Source organism: Argiope bruennichi, chromosome X1 (genome assembly GCF_947563725.1).
Source record: "Argiope bruennichi chromosome X1, qqArgBrue1.1, whole genome shotgun sequence".
Lineage (NCBI taxonomy): Eukaryota > Metazoa > Arthropoda > Arachnida > Araneae > Araneidae > Argiope > Argiope bruennichi.
Genome location: NC_079162.1, coordinates 112,068,811 through 112,079,284, shown reverse-complemented (window position 1 = coordinate 112,079,284; position 10,474 = coordinate 112,068,811). Strand labels below are relative to the sequence as shown.

General features: G+C 27.6%; 1 non-coding gene across 1 annotated transcript; it reads right to left on the bottom strand.

The window, feature by feature from the left end:
- Positions 1-1,707: 1,707 nt before the first annotated feature.
- On the bottom strand, positions 1,708-1,867 carry LOC129959568 (U1 spliceosomal RNA). Its single transcript, XR_008783461.1, has one exon. It is a non-coding gene; the product is annotated as a U1 spliceosomal RNA (small nuclear RNA).
- Positions 1,868-10,474: the final 8,607 nt, after the last annotated feature.

Here is a 10,474-nt window from a genome sequence, read left to right as displayed (position 1 = left end):
ACTCCGTCGCGCCATCTGTATGGAAAAAGAGTATTTCTTTTAAAACAGTGTGTAGAGGGAGCGGTGAGCAGGCGGGAAGATATGTGTGTACCGTCGGCTCTCGTCAAATTAATGAGTGTGATTAAAAATTAATTACAGTCCGTAAATGAGCCTTTCTTTAATGAGTTTGAGATCTTTTTTTGAGCATCAAGGACAGTAATAGAGTTACTAGTTACATAGTTTTTAATAGAGAATTGAATGTTCCATCAGGTACAAATTTTTCGAGTGCTTAAAACTTCAAATTAAATAAGAAAATAAAGAAAAATTTATTTAGGAACAATAAATAATTTAAAATTATTGTTAGTGTCTTTAAGTTTAATTGAAATCTTTCGAAATTCAATTCTCAATAAAGAATCTCAGACAGCTGTTTCGAATTTTCTGCAACCGCAGTATTGCAATCAGGATTTTGACTCATAATTGAAAGAGCTCAGTCTAAGAATAAAATACAGTAACTTGAGAAAACACAAATTTTTTTCAATTTTCTAATTTAAAATATCATAGTACATCTATAGAAAAATGCAATAGTGATAAAATATTTTTTTTGTCGTACTGTACATGAAAAAAAAAAATTCAAGGGGTAAAAATATTTTTTTCGTACATATATCAACATAAAAGTTTGTGATCTTTCCGCAGTAAGAAAAATGAGGCAAAAGGATTTTGATTAATTTTCAGTAATATTAATATTTTTAAAAAATTTTATTTATATCATGCATTTTTTCTTTGTAAAATAATAAAAATACTTAATGTCTTACTTATTGATTTTGATTAAATAATACAGTAAATGTATAAAGGAATTATCACTTGTATATAATTACAGGATCGATTTGTTGTTTAAATCGAACAGACTTCATCTTTATAAAAATCGAAAGCAAAAGAGAAAAAAAAATAATCGAAAGAATAATTACAGCTGATGTTGAAAATATTTTAATACTTAATGGGTCTACAACATTATTGATAAAATAATGTTGTAGATTTCTATACGGTATTAAATCATTCAAAATTAATTTTTTTAAAAGGAAAGTAATTTATTCAATGCCAATGTGCATTACTGTTCAATTAAAGATAAAAAGTGACTAAATTCATCACTTTTTTTCTGCATCATATGCAACTACATATGGAAAGCATTTGAAATTGTCTGAGTAAATACACAATAACAGTCAGAGTTCGTTAGATAATGTTAAAAAAGAAAATTCATTCATTAAAAATTTTTTATTCAATTAAACCATAACATCTGTATGTTTTAAAACATATAGATTTATTTCATTTTCAAAGATTTATAGATTTTTTTTTAGTTCTAACACTCAGCAAAACACAATCACGTAATTTAATACATTTGCCTTGATATATCATTATATGTATCGTAAACGATGTATAGGAACTGTGCTCAATCTAGATAATTTACATGTGAAAAGTAAAACGTACGCTGTTGAAATATGCGATCTGCTTTGTAAATCAAATCATACAAGCAGCCAGCGAACATTCCAAAAATAAGTTAATGGAACGAACAAGTGGCGCTGCGATTGTTTAGAGAAGGTCGGTGACTTGACTTAAAATAACATAATCGTAAATACCAAAACACATTTGGAAGTATCAATGAAATACTCTTCGCTGGAAAGAATGAGAAAGATGCGGAAATATCATGTTAAGTGTGTTCTATTATCGACAATGCCGGGAGCAGCGCGAACGCAGTCCCGAGTCCAAAAATTAGGCGCCCCAGCCACTGCTATTTGCAGTGGTGGCAACCGTCAACCGCCCCAAGTGCAATGGACGGCCTCAGATCGGGAAAGCCCCCTTCATGATCAGGGCATTTCCGACGCAGGCAAAATGTAAGATTATTTTCTCGGAAATTCTGTATGTAATTTTTCTATTTAGAAATAGTGGTAGGAAATAAATCTACCATGAATAAGTTACACTATATATTTGTGTATTTCTTGACAGAACTTTCATTTAAAATATGACAGCATTTTTTTATATTCTCAGGTACATACACTTCACATTAAAGCAATCTTTGTTTCACCTTCCTAATTATTTTCACCTGAACTAATGAAATATAAGTGGCTTTAATGATCAGGGCGCTTCAAACGGCGTTGAAGTACCCGTTCTTTTTTTCTTGTATATATATAATTTACATTTATAAAAATAGTGGTATGAATATTTCTAATGTGGGTAGGTTATATTATATATTTGTTTATATCTCGAACGAAATTTCATTTGAAATATTCTTGTATGAGATGTGATAGCCTTTTATTTATGTTCTCAGGTGCATACTCTTCACATTAGAACAATCTTTGTTTTATTCGCCAAGTAATTCTTCTTTTTATAAATAAAATACTTTAGCTATATTTACTCCACATTGTTTTCCGATTATTTAATGTAAAAGTAATAAGGCGTAAGCTTTTGGAAACAAAATGTGAAAACTTCTTTAAAAATTTAATTAAAGTTCTAAAACTTTTCTCTTAGTATCACTATCGAAAATGCAAAATAATATTTTACATTTAAAATTTCAATGAAGAAAACCATTTATACTAAAAAAAAAAAAAGAATGCTAAAAACAATAAAAAAAATCTTAGCTAAGTGTTGAAAGAGCGTATTATTTTCGAAACTCTTTCAAAAAATGCATTAATATATATATATATATATATATATATATATATATATATATATATATATATATATATATATATATATATATATATATATATATATATATTCAACGAATGTTTTTATTTTGGTATTAAATGAAGATTTAAAACATTATCTATTCTATCGATGAATTGCATTGACATTTATACTATGTAAGAAAATGTACTAATTGCATTGATATATGCACAAGGTATGCTCTACATTACTATGTAAAAATAAATTATATGCTAATATATGACATATTATTTTGGCAAAAAAAAAACAAAAAAAAATGCAAAAGCCTAATGAAAATTAGCTGAAAAGATGTTTTGAAATTGCTAGTAAAGCCAGTTTCTATTTAAATGGTTTGGAAGTCAAACATAAAACTTGCAAAAAAACCTTATTTTCTCAATTATATAATAAATTTCATATTTTTTGTAAAAAAATACCCTACAAATACGAGAAACTCTTCGCACTAAAAAATATGAATTCAGATGCATTATTACCATATTTCAAATTAATTAAATTACATTTACCCTTCACTATGAAATTTCATCAAATTATTAAAAAAAAATCTATTCCACCAGAAATGATTTCTTTAAGTTCTTACTTTAGACTACTTAAAGAACAAATTTGAAATTTTACTTTGGATGAATTGCATTTTATATTAAGTTCTATTATTGATTATTAATTTTCACTTTCTATTAATTATAATATATAACAGTAGATTTTAAACTGCAATTTATGAGTTTTGAAATATTTTATTCCAATTTGGACCACTTTTAATAAATTTTACTCTGCATTTATTCTAGCTTTAATCACTCACAAATATCAGGTTCGGTTTCTCTAATTTAATTTTAGCTTAGTAATTTTAAGAGTGAAAATTAATTTCAGAAATTTTTTACAAATTCTTACAAAATTAAATACGTATATTTAGTATTACAGAATAATCATGTAATAAATAAAAACAAAATTTTAATAACAACAAACAAATAAATAAAAAATAACCCAAATAATGTTTTCTTAATTTATTGAAGAAAAAAATAATTGAAAACAATTCACATATTACATGGCAAAAAATATTATCGCTCAAAAATATTAATAACTATAGCACCAGCTCATTTGAAAAAGAAATTTCAATCAAAAATGAGGAGTGATCAGTTTCATAAAATTAAAATCTATGGGAAAAAGGTTTTTAGTAGTAGGTTTTTAATAACAATGCTAATTTTACAAGATAAAAAAGCAATTGGGTTTGTTTTTTATTTAGTTTTGAAACATTTGATAATAACTTTTAATTTTCCTTCTTTTGAAGAAGACTTGCAGGTGTTGCTTGTGTTAAATGATGTTACTGTAGGAGATACCAGATTTGTAGAAAACGGATGTGTAGGGTCACTAACTGTAGGAGAATGGACTATGCGCCTCAGGCATATGACAAGCTGGAGCGAAAAGAATGTCACCAAATGTATAAGGCAAATCTTCTTCAACATGAGGACAAGCAAATGTTGTTAATCTACGCCTTAAAGTACTAGTGAAATAATAATCAGAAAAATGTTTGTCACACAATTTAGCATTTCTCAAGACATACTGCAAATTCTCAGGTGTCCTATCCTATTTCAATGCTGAAAACCATTTATTATATCTAGAAAATATTATTATCTATTCCAAGAATGTTTTTCAGTGAATATAATTGGTTTTATAATTAAAATGTAACCACTACTAGAAACGGTTTCTGTGCATTAATATAAAATTTCTGATCCTATCAATCGCAACGGAATTTAAAATCATGATCTCCAAAAGATTTCGGAAATCATGATTTTAAATTCCTTTCCTAATATATCATTAAAGCGGCTTGTAGAAACAGATTTTTATAATAAAGAAGGTTCATGGCTTAGTTTAATCATATGCGGCATTTCAAACACTGTGGTGTCACATCCCTTTTCAATGCTAAAAACCAATTATTTTATCCAGAAAAAATTATTACCTATTACAAGACTGATACAAGCACAGAGAAAATATTAAAAATTCAAATTCAGAGATCAATTGCACTTGCAAAATTACGATAAAAGATAGTCACATTCTGCTGTCACATCATATTTATAGCATTAAATCCATTAGAATATATTATGAAAAAAATTTAAGAATCAATCAAATATAACTAGAAATATTATTTTATATGATTAAATTTAGAAAATATTACAGTAATTTAATAACACAAAAGGAAATTTCACATGTTTTCTAAATAAGGTAATTCTAATTCGTTCAAATTTATTTTCATATTTAATTTCAAAACAATTATTAAACATATTTGCTCTCCTCCGAAAGAAACTTGAATAATATCAGTCCAGGTGTTTCATTCTGACTTCTACAAGAAAGACAACATCTAAATTTGCTCACAGAGAATTTTCTCGATGATTTATCTGGAGTCACACGAGATCTGGAGTTCGCATCCATTCTAAAATTATACAAGAAACACAGTACATTAGGAAGAAAAATTTAAACAAATAAAAAATAGAAAATACACAAAACAATATAAATCTAAGCAAAATAATAATTTCAAATGCAAAAAAATTGATCAAAACAGAACCTTCCAGATTTAAACACCGCGCTCAAAATAACAAGCAACACGCTAAAAACGGCGGCGAGTTTCGGTTTCGTTTCGAAAATTCGCGGCTTTCGTTTAATTCCTGTACAAAGGCATCCGCATAGGTGGTGCTGCAATCGTTTACCAAACTTCGAAGTGAGACGTCTGGATCCCTTTATGTGGCGAGAATGCTTCTGGAAGACAATTTCTGTTGACTTTTGCCTAATGACTTCAGGAATTTGAAGATAATTATAATTTAGACGAAAAGGAATCCACCTTCGCCTGCCAACTAGTCAAGAGTAAATTTTGTTATTAAGATAAATAAATTCTGCATGAATTCCCTTCTTTTACTGCAAATTATTTCTTTACTCACTCTGAATTAGTCTCACTATTTTATTTGATGAGAGAAAAACAATCCACTTCACACTTTCTATATTTGTAACTGAAACCTACAAATCAAGAACCTTAGCGCTGTATACGGCTATTATCAATATTTTAATTCCAATTTATGTTTAGAGTAATTAAATATTCCTATAGATGACAAATGCTTTATAATATCAACATGCACAAATTAATGTTAGCCAGATTTATAATTTGTTAAACATAATTTTTGCATTTGACTCATTTTCCAATTTCTCATCAATTTTATTTGATAAAACATCTTCGTTCCTTTTGAGAATTCTCTTCTTATTAAATTACTAGGGGCATAATTATTTTCACGATTTAGTTTAAATGGACCATTGGAAAAATTTAACTCTAAATTAGTGAAATTTATCAATTACATTATTTTTCGTCTGATGTAAAAGACAATTTGCAGACGTGTTGTATCAACTGAAGATGCTTAAAATAAATTCTAAAAATATTGGCATGATTGCACAGGAAAAATAATTTTAAGCATAGAAAAGGACCTTAATAATTACCACTAGAATAATTAGACAGTGACCTGTTTTTATAAATAAAACTTTTTTTTTTTTTTTTTTTTTTTTTTGTTTTCGTCCGATGCGTAGCAGACATGCTCCTTGCACAAATTTTTCTATAGAATGATTTGTGTTCGAATGATGGGTCATATAGACCATCTCTTTCTGGAAAATTATTCCTTTGAATTTTTCCGATTGATCTTGTTAACATGTTTGTTCTATATCGTTAGAAATAATTCACTTACGAGTGTCGTAATTGACCTCGACGAGAAACTCTAAAACATATTGGGTATATGGAAGAGTGTGCTAATGCTTTTTAAATAGTTGGAAATAAACATACAGTTTAGTTTTTCATGAAATTGACGCAATTAAAACGCAATCATTTCTTAATATTTTAGGAGACGGATAGTCAGAGTTATAGAATACCTTCAGGGCAAATTGCACTTTTACGGAACAGGCGTTAGCCAACTGTTGTGCATACTTCAAACTCTTGTAAATATATTTTTATTTGACATAAATATATTCAATCATTATTTGCACTTGTTTAATTTTTGTTATTGATTTCATCAATTTTTGTTGATATTTAATTATTCAGTAATTACAAATTCGAGTATATATATATATATATATCACACTTCATTCTTGAAACATTGCAAATAAAAGTTCATCGATCATTCAAATCATTGCAATTTTTAAAAAAATGTGTTCCTCAGACAATGGAAGTCATTCATCTTGAATTCATTAAACCAAGAAGAGAAGTGAGTCGATTTTCCCATTCTAGGAAATGTAAACAATGGTGTTGAGAAAAGATAATAAAAAATTATACTTAGACAGAGCTGAAAAGTACAAAGTTCGAATAGTAAATCAGAAACTGATTAAAATTTTGTTAATAAGAACAGCTATTCGTTGCCTAACAAGCAGCAATAATCAAATTTTTTTCATGAGGAAAAATAGCTCGATTTTTCGAAATCAATAAATATTTGATTTCCTCCCACACCTGGTATGGGCATGAGGTGATATATTTCCTTCCAAATGCAAAGTGCCAGAAACAGAAATATTCCCCATTAGAAACGAAAAATTGCGGTCTCCATTTGTGACCCTTGAGAGATAAGGCCTGCTGGCTGTTGGAATCAATCTTCACTGGCTGACGTTCAGAGAAGGGCGGAGTTTATCATAACGCGTAACTTATGATTTATAGCGTTATTATTTTGCGACAATTTTCGTTAATTCCCTAAATTATCAAAAAATTGCACAGACACTAATTAAAAAACATTATTTTATATAGGAAATATGTGAATAATAATTGCTAATTTAAGAATTATTTAATATTTGTTTGTGCAAAATAGATGTTTACATTAAGTTTTCTTTGAAATGGAAACTTTTTAGTTTTCAGAGATTTCATTTTCTTAAAGAAGGAAGCTACTCAATCGTAAAACATTTATACGTAGAAAAGAAAAATTTCATTAAAAAAATTTGATTAGTTATATAGTGAGATTATTCATCCATTTTTTATGCGCTACATAAAAATTGGAATTTAAATTTTTGACTAGAAATGTTTGTTTAAAAACTGTAGCATATATGTGAACTGTACTTGTATAAAGGAATAACATATTTAAGTTTATAAACATGAATGCATTAAGAAATGAAATATGAACCAGTTTAAGACACATATTAATAAACAATTATTTATTTCGACATAATAAATAGCAAGAAAAAACAATACAAATATTCAGAACTCGTGTATATACAAAATAGAAATACTACTAAAATGCGATTAATAAATAAGAATTATTTTTATATAATATATAATAAAAAATACAATCATTAGAAAACATATATACAGATTAACAATAGGACATCCAATTGATTTTTAACAAAACAAATATGATGACTGAAATTGTGATATTCATAAACTGCACAGGAAATAATTTTACTTATATTTAATAATATAAATAAATTTTATTTTATACTTATATCTAATTAAATTTTTTAAAATAATTTTCACTTTATTCCTCCAAAAAAAAATGTTTTTCCTTCTATACTTCTGAAATATTAGTTAATTTTCCCCCTTACAATTGATCCATTTTCTTGCAAGGTCCTTTTTGATCAGTGGAAGAATTCTTGAAAAAAATTCCTAGTTTTATTTTATTCTTAGAAGCAGCTATATTATATTTACATTTCTCCTTATCATTTTTAACTTTATAATAATTATTTAATAAGCTCTTAGTTACTGACCTTAGAATTAAAACGAGTAAAGGTAATTTCTCATGCCCATCCTCACAAACATCTGAAGAAAGAAAAATATTTTTAGTTATTAAATATTTTTCACAAGATTAATAATCAAATTTCGTTGATTAGGAAGTTCAATACATTTTTTCTCATATTTTTTACTAATTATTCTTTGAACAACTATATACGTATGGATAACAGTATTAAAAAGTATTTCACTAGTAAGTAATAACCCACCCTTATATTTACATCTATTAGTTTAAAATTATGAGGAATGTAATTTGTATTTGTTCTTAATTTTTGCAACAATGTAAACACTTTATTTTTTAAAGCAACACAAGAACAGTAACCAGCTAAATATTCTATTAAGGACAAGGTATCTTCTATTTTATCTATGTCATATTCTTCGTCACATAAAATTCAATCTATAGGTTCTTTTCCATCATCATTACTCTCATCGTTGTCATCGTTGTGTGACGAAGGGCAAGAAATGTTTATTTGGAAAGATTTCCATCATTTGAATCAAGCTTTTCCTGTTTGCTTACCTATTTAACTAGCCATTTGAAAAAGGTCAATCATTTATCAGATGGGGTATTTGTTATAGGCTCACATGTAGGTTTTCTCTTCAACTTTCCTTAGTTGGAAGCCTTGACATTAGCAATATCCCACCAAGTACAAGCAATATCCCGCATCCATGTACTGATATGTTTGTTTACAGATTTCAAATGGTGTTTTCCCCTAATCTCATTCAAAGTATGAACAACATCAGTGCTAAAAAGTTTCAAAGCTAAATTTACATTTTGCCTTTCCAAAGAGGTTGGACACAGAGCTATAAGAGTTAAACCATAAACAAATTTTTACAAGTTTGTACACTCTAAATCATAAAGCTTCCTCACAATTTTAAAAGAGGCAGTGCAAACATAATTTAAATAATCAATATCTGGATAAGAAAAATAGTAACCATTTTTATGATTATTGAGCCACTTATATAAAACACATTTAAGAATATGAACAGAATCAATTATATGAAAAAGGGGACGTGAATTATCTACTGGGTGGTTATATTTAATTTGTAGTTTAGGAGGATTAGTTAAGCTGGTCGCTGCTGCTCGATTAATAGAATTATTATCTGTTACAATTCCCATTACTTTCAAACCTATTTCCGGAAGCCCCTTTTTAATTTTCATAATTAAATTAAAAATTTGTAAAGAATCAAATTTATTAGTTGGTACAATATCAATAACATGATTGTAAGAAGATAAAAGCATTTGGAACATAAACATATGATCACTATTTATTAATTTAGTGCTGTTGTATGCTGTTCCTACTATGTTCCCTCCTTTATAATCAAGAAATGATTTAACATGAATTTCATCAACCATTATAATTAAAGTATGGTCATCATCTTATGAGTTTTGAAAGGCATGTTTAGCGTAAACAAGAAAATGATTGTTTTCTTCTGTTTGTGATGAATTTTTGTAATTAGCGCCAATTTTTCGAATAGTTCATTAATCTGGAATCATCACATAATGGAAGTGTCTAAGAAAGTTGTAAGCTTGTGGAGAAGTGTAAAATAATAAAAAAGTAAATATGATATTTGCTGAATACCTATAGCGTTCAGGTTTACACTTCAGCAGGTGAAATTTCTGAAGAAAAACTCAGAGAAAAACTTACAGTTGTCAGCAAATACATCTTCTGAATTTTTGATGACAGATTCAATAATATTAATTTTGACATTCACTGAGCTTGATAATCAAACAAGAAGACCCTTTTCAAAATAATCCAGACTATCAAATATTTGATTTATATTATTGACTTTCATTGGTAATGAGAATTTCTCATGTTTCAAAATCCTTTCTGCCATGAAGTATGCATTTATAAAGAAATCATTTTGAATACTTACAGCATATGTTTCGGAAGGAATGCCATCATTAACAGACAGACGAAGGAATAACACACATCCATTCTTTTCGAAGATAATCCAATAGGGAGAAAAAGTATGGACTTTAATACAATTGTGTTTTTTTTTTCCTTAATTCTTTAAAATTTTTAAATTGTGTGAAGCTGCCATAGTTCAGTTTGAAAA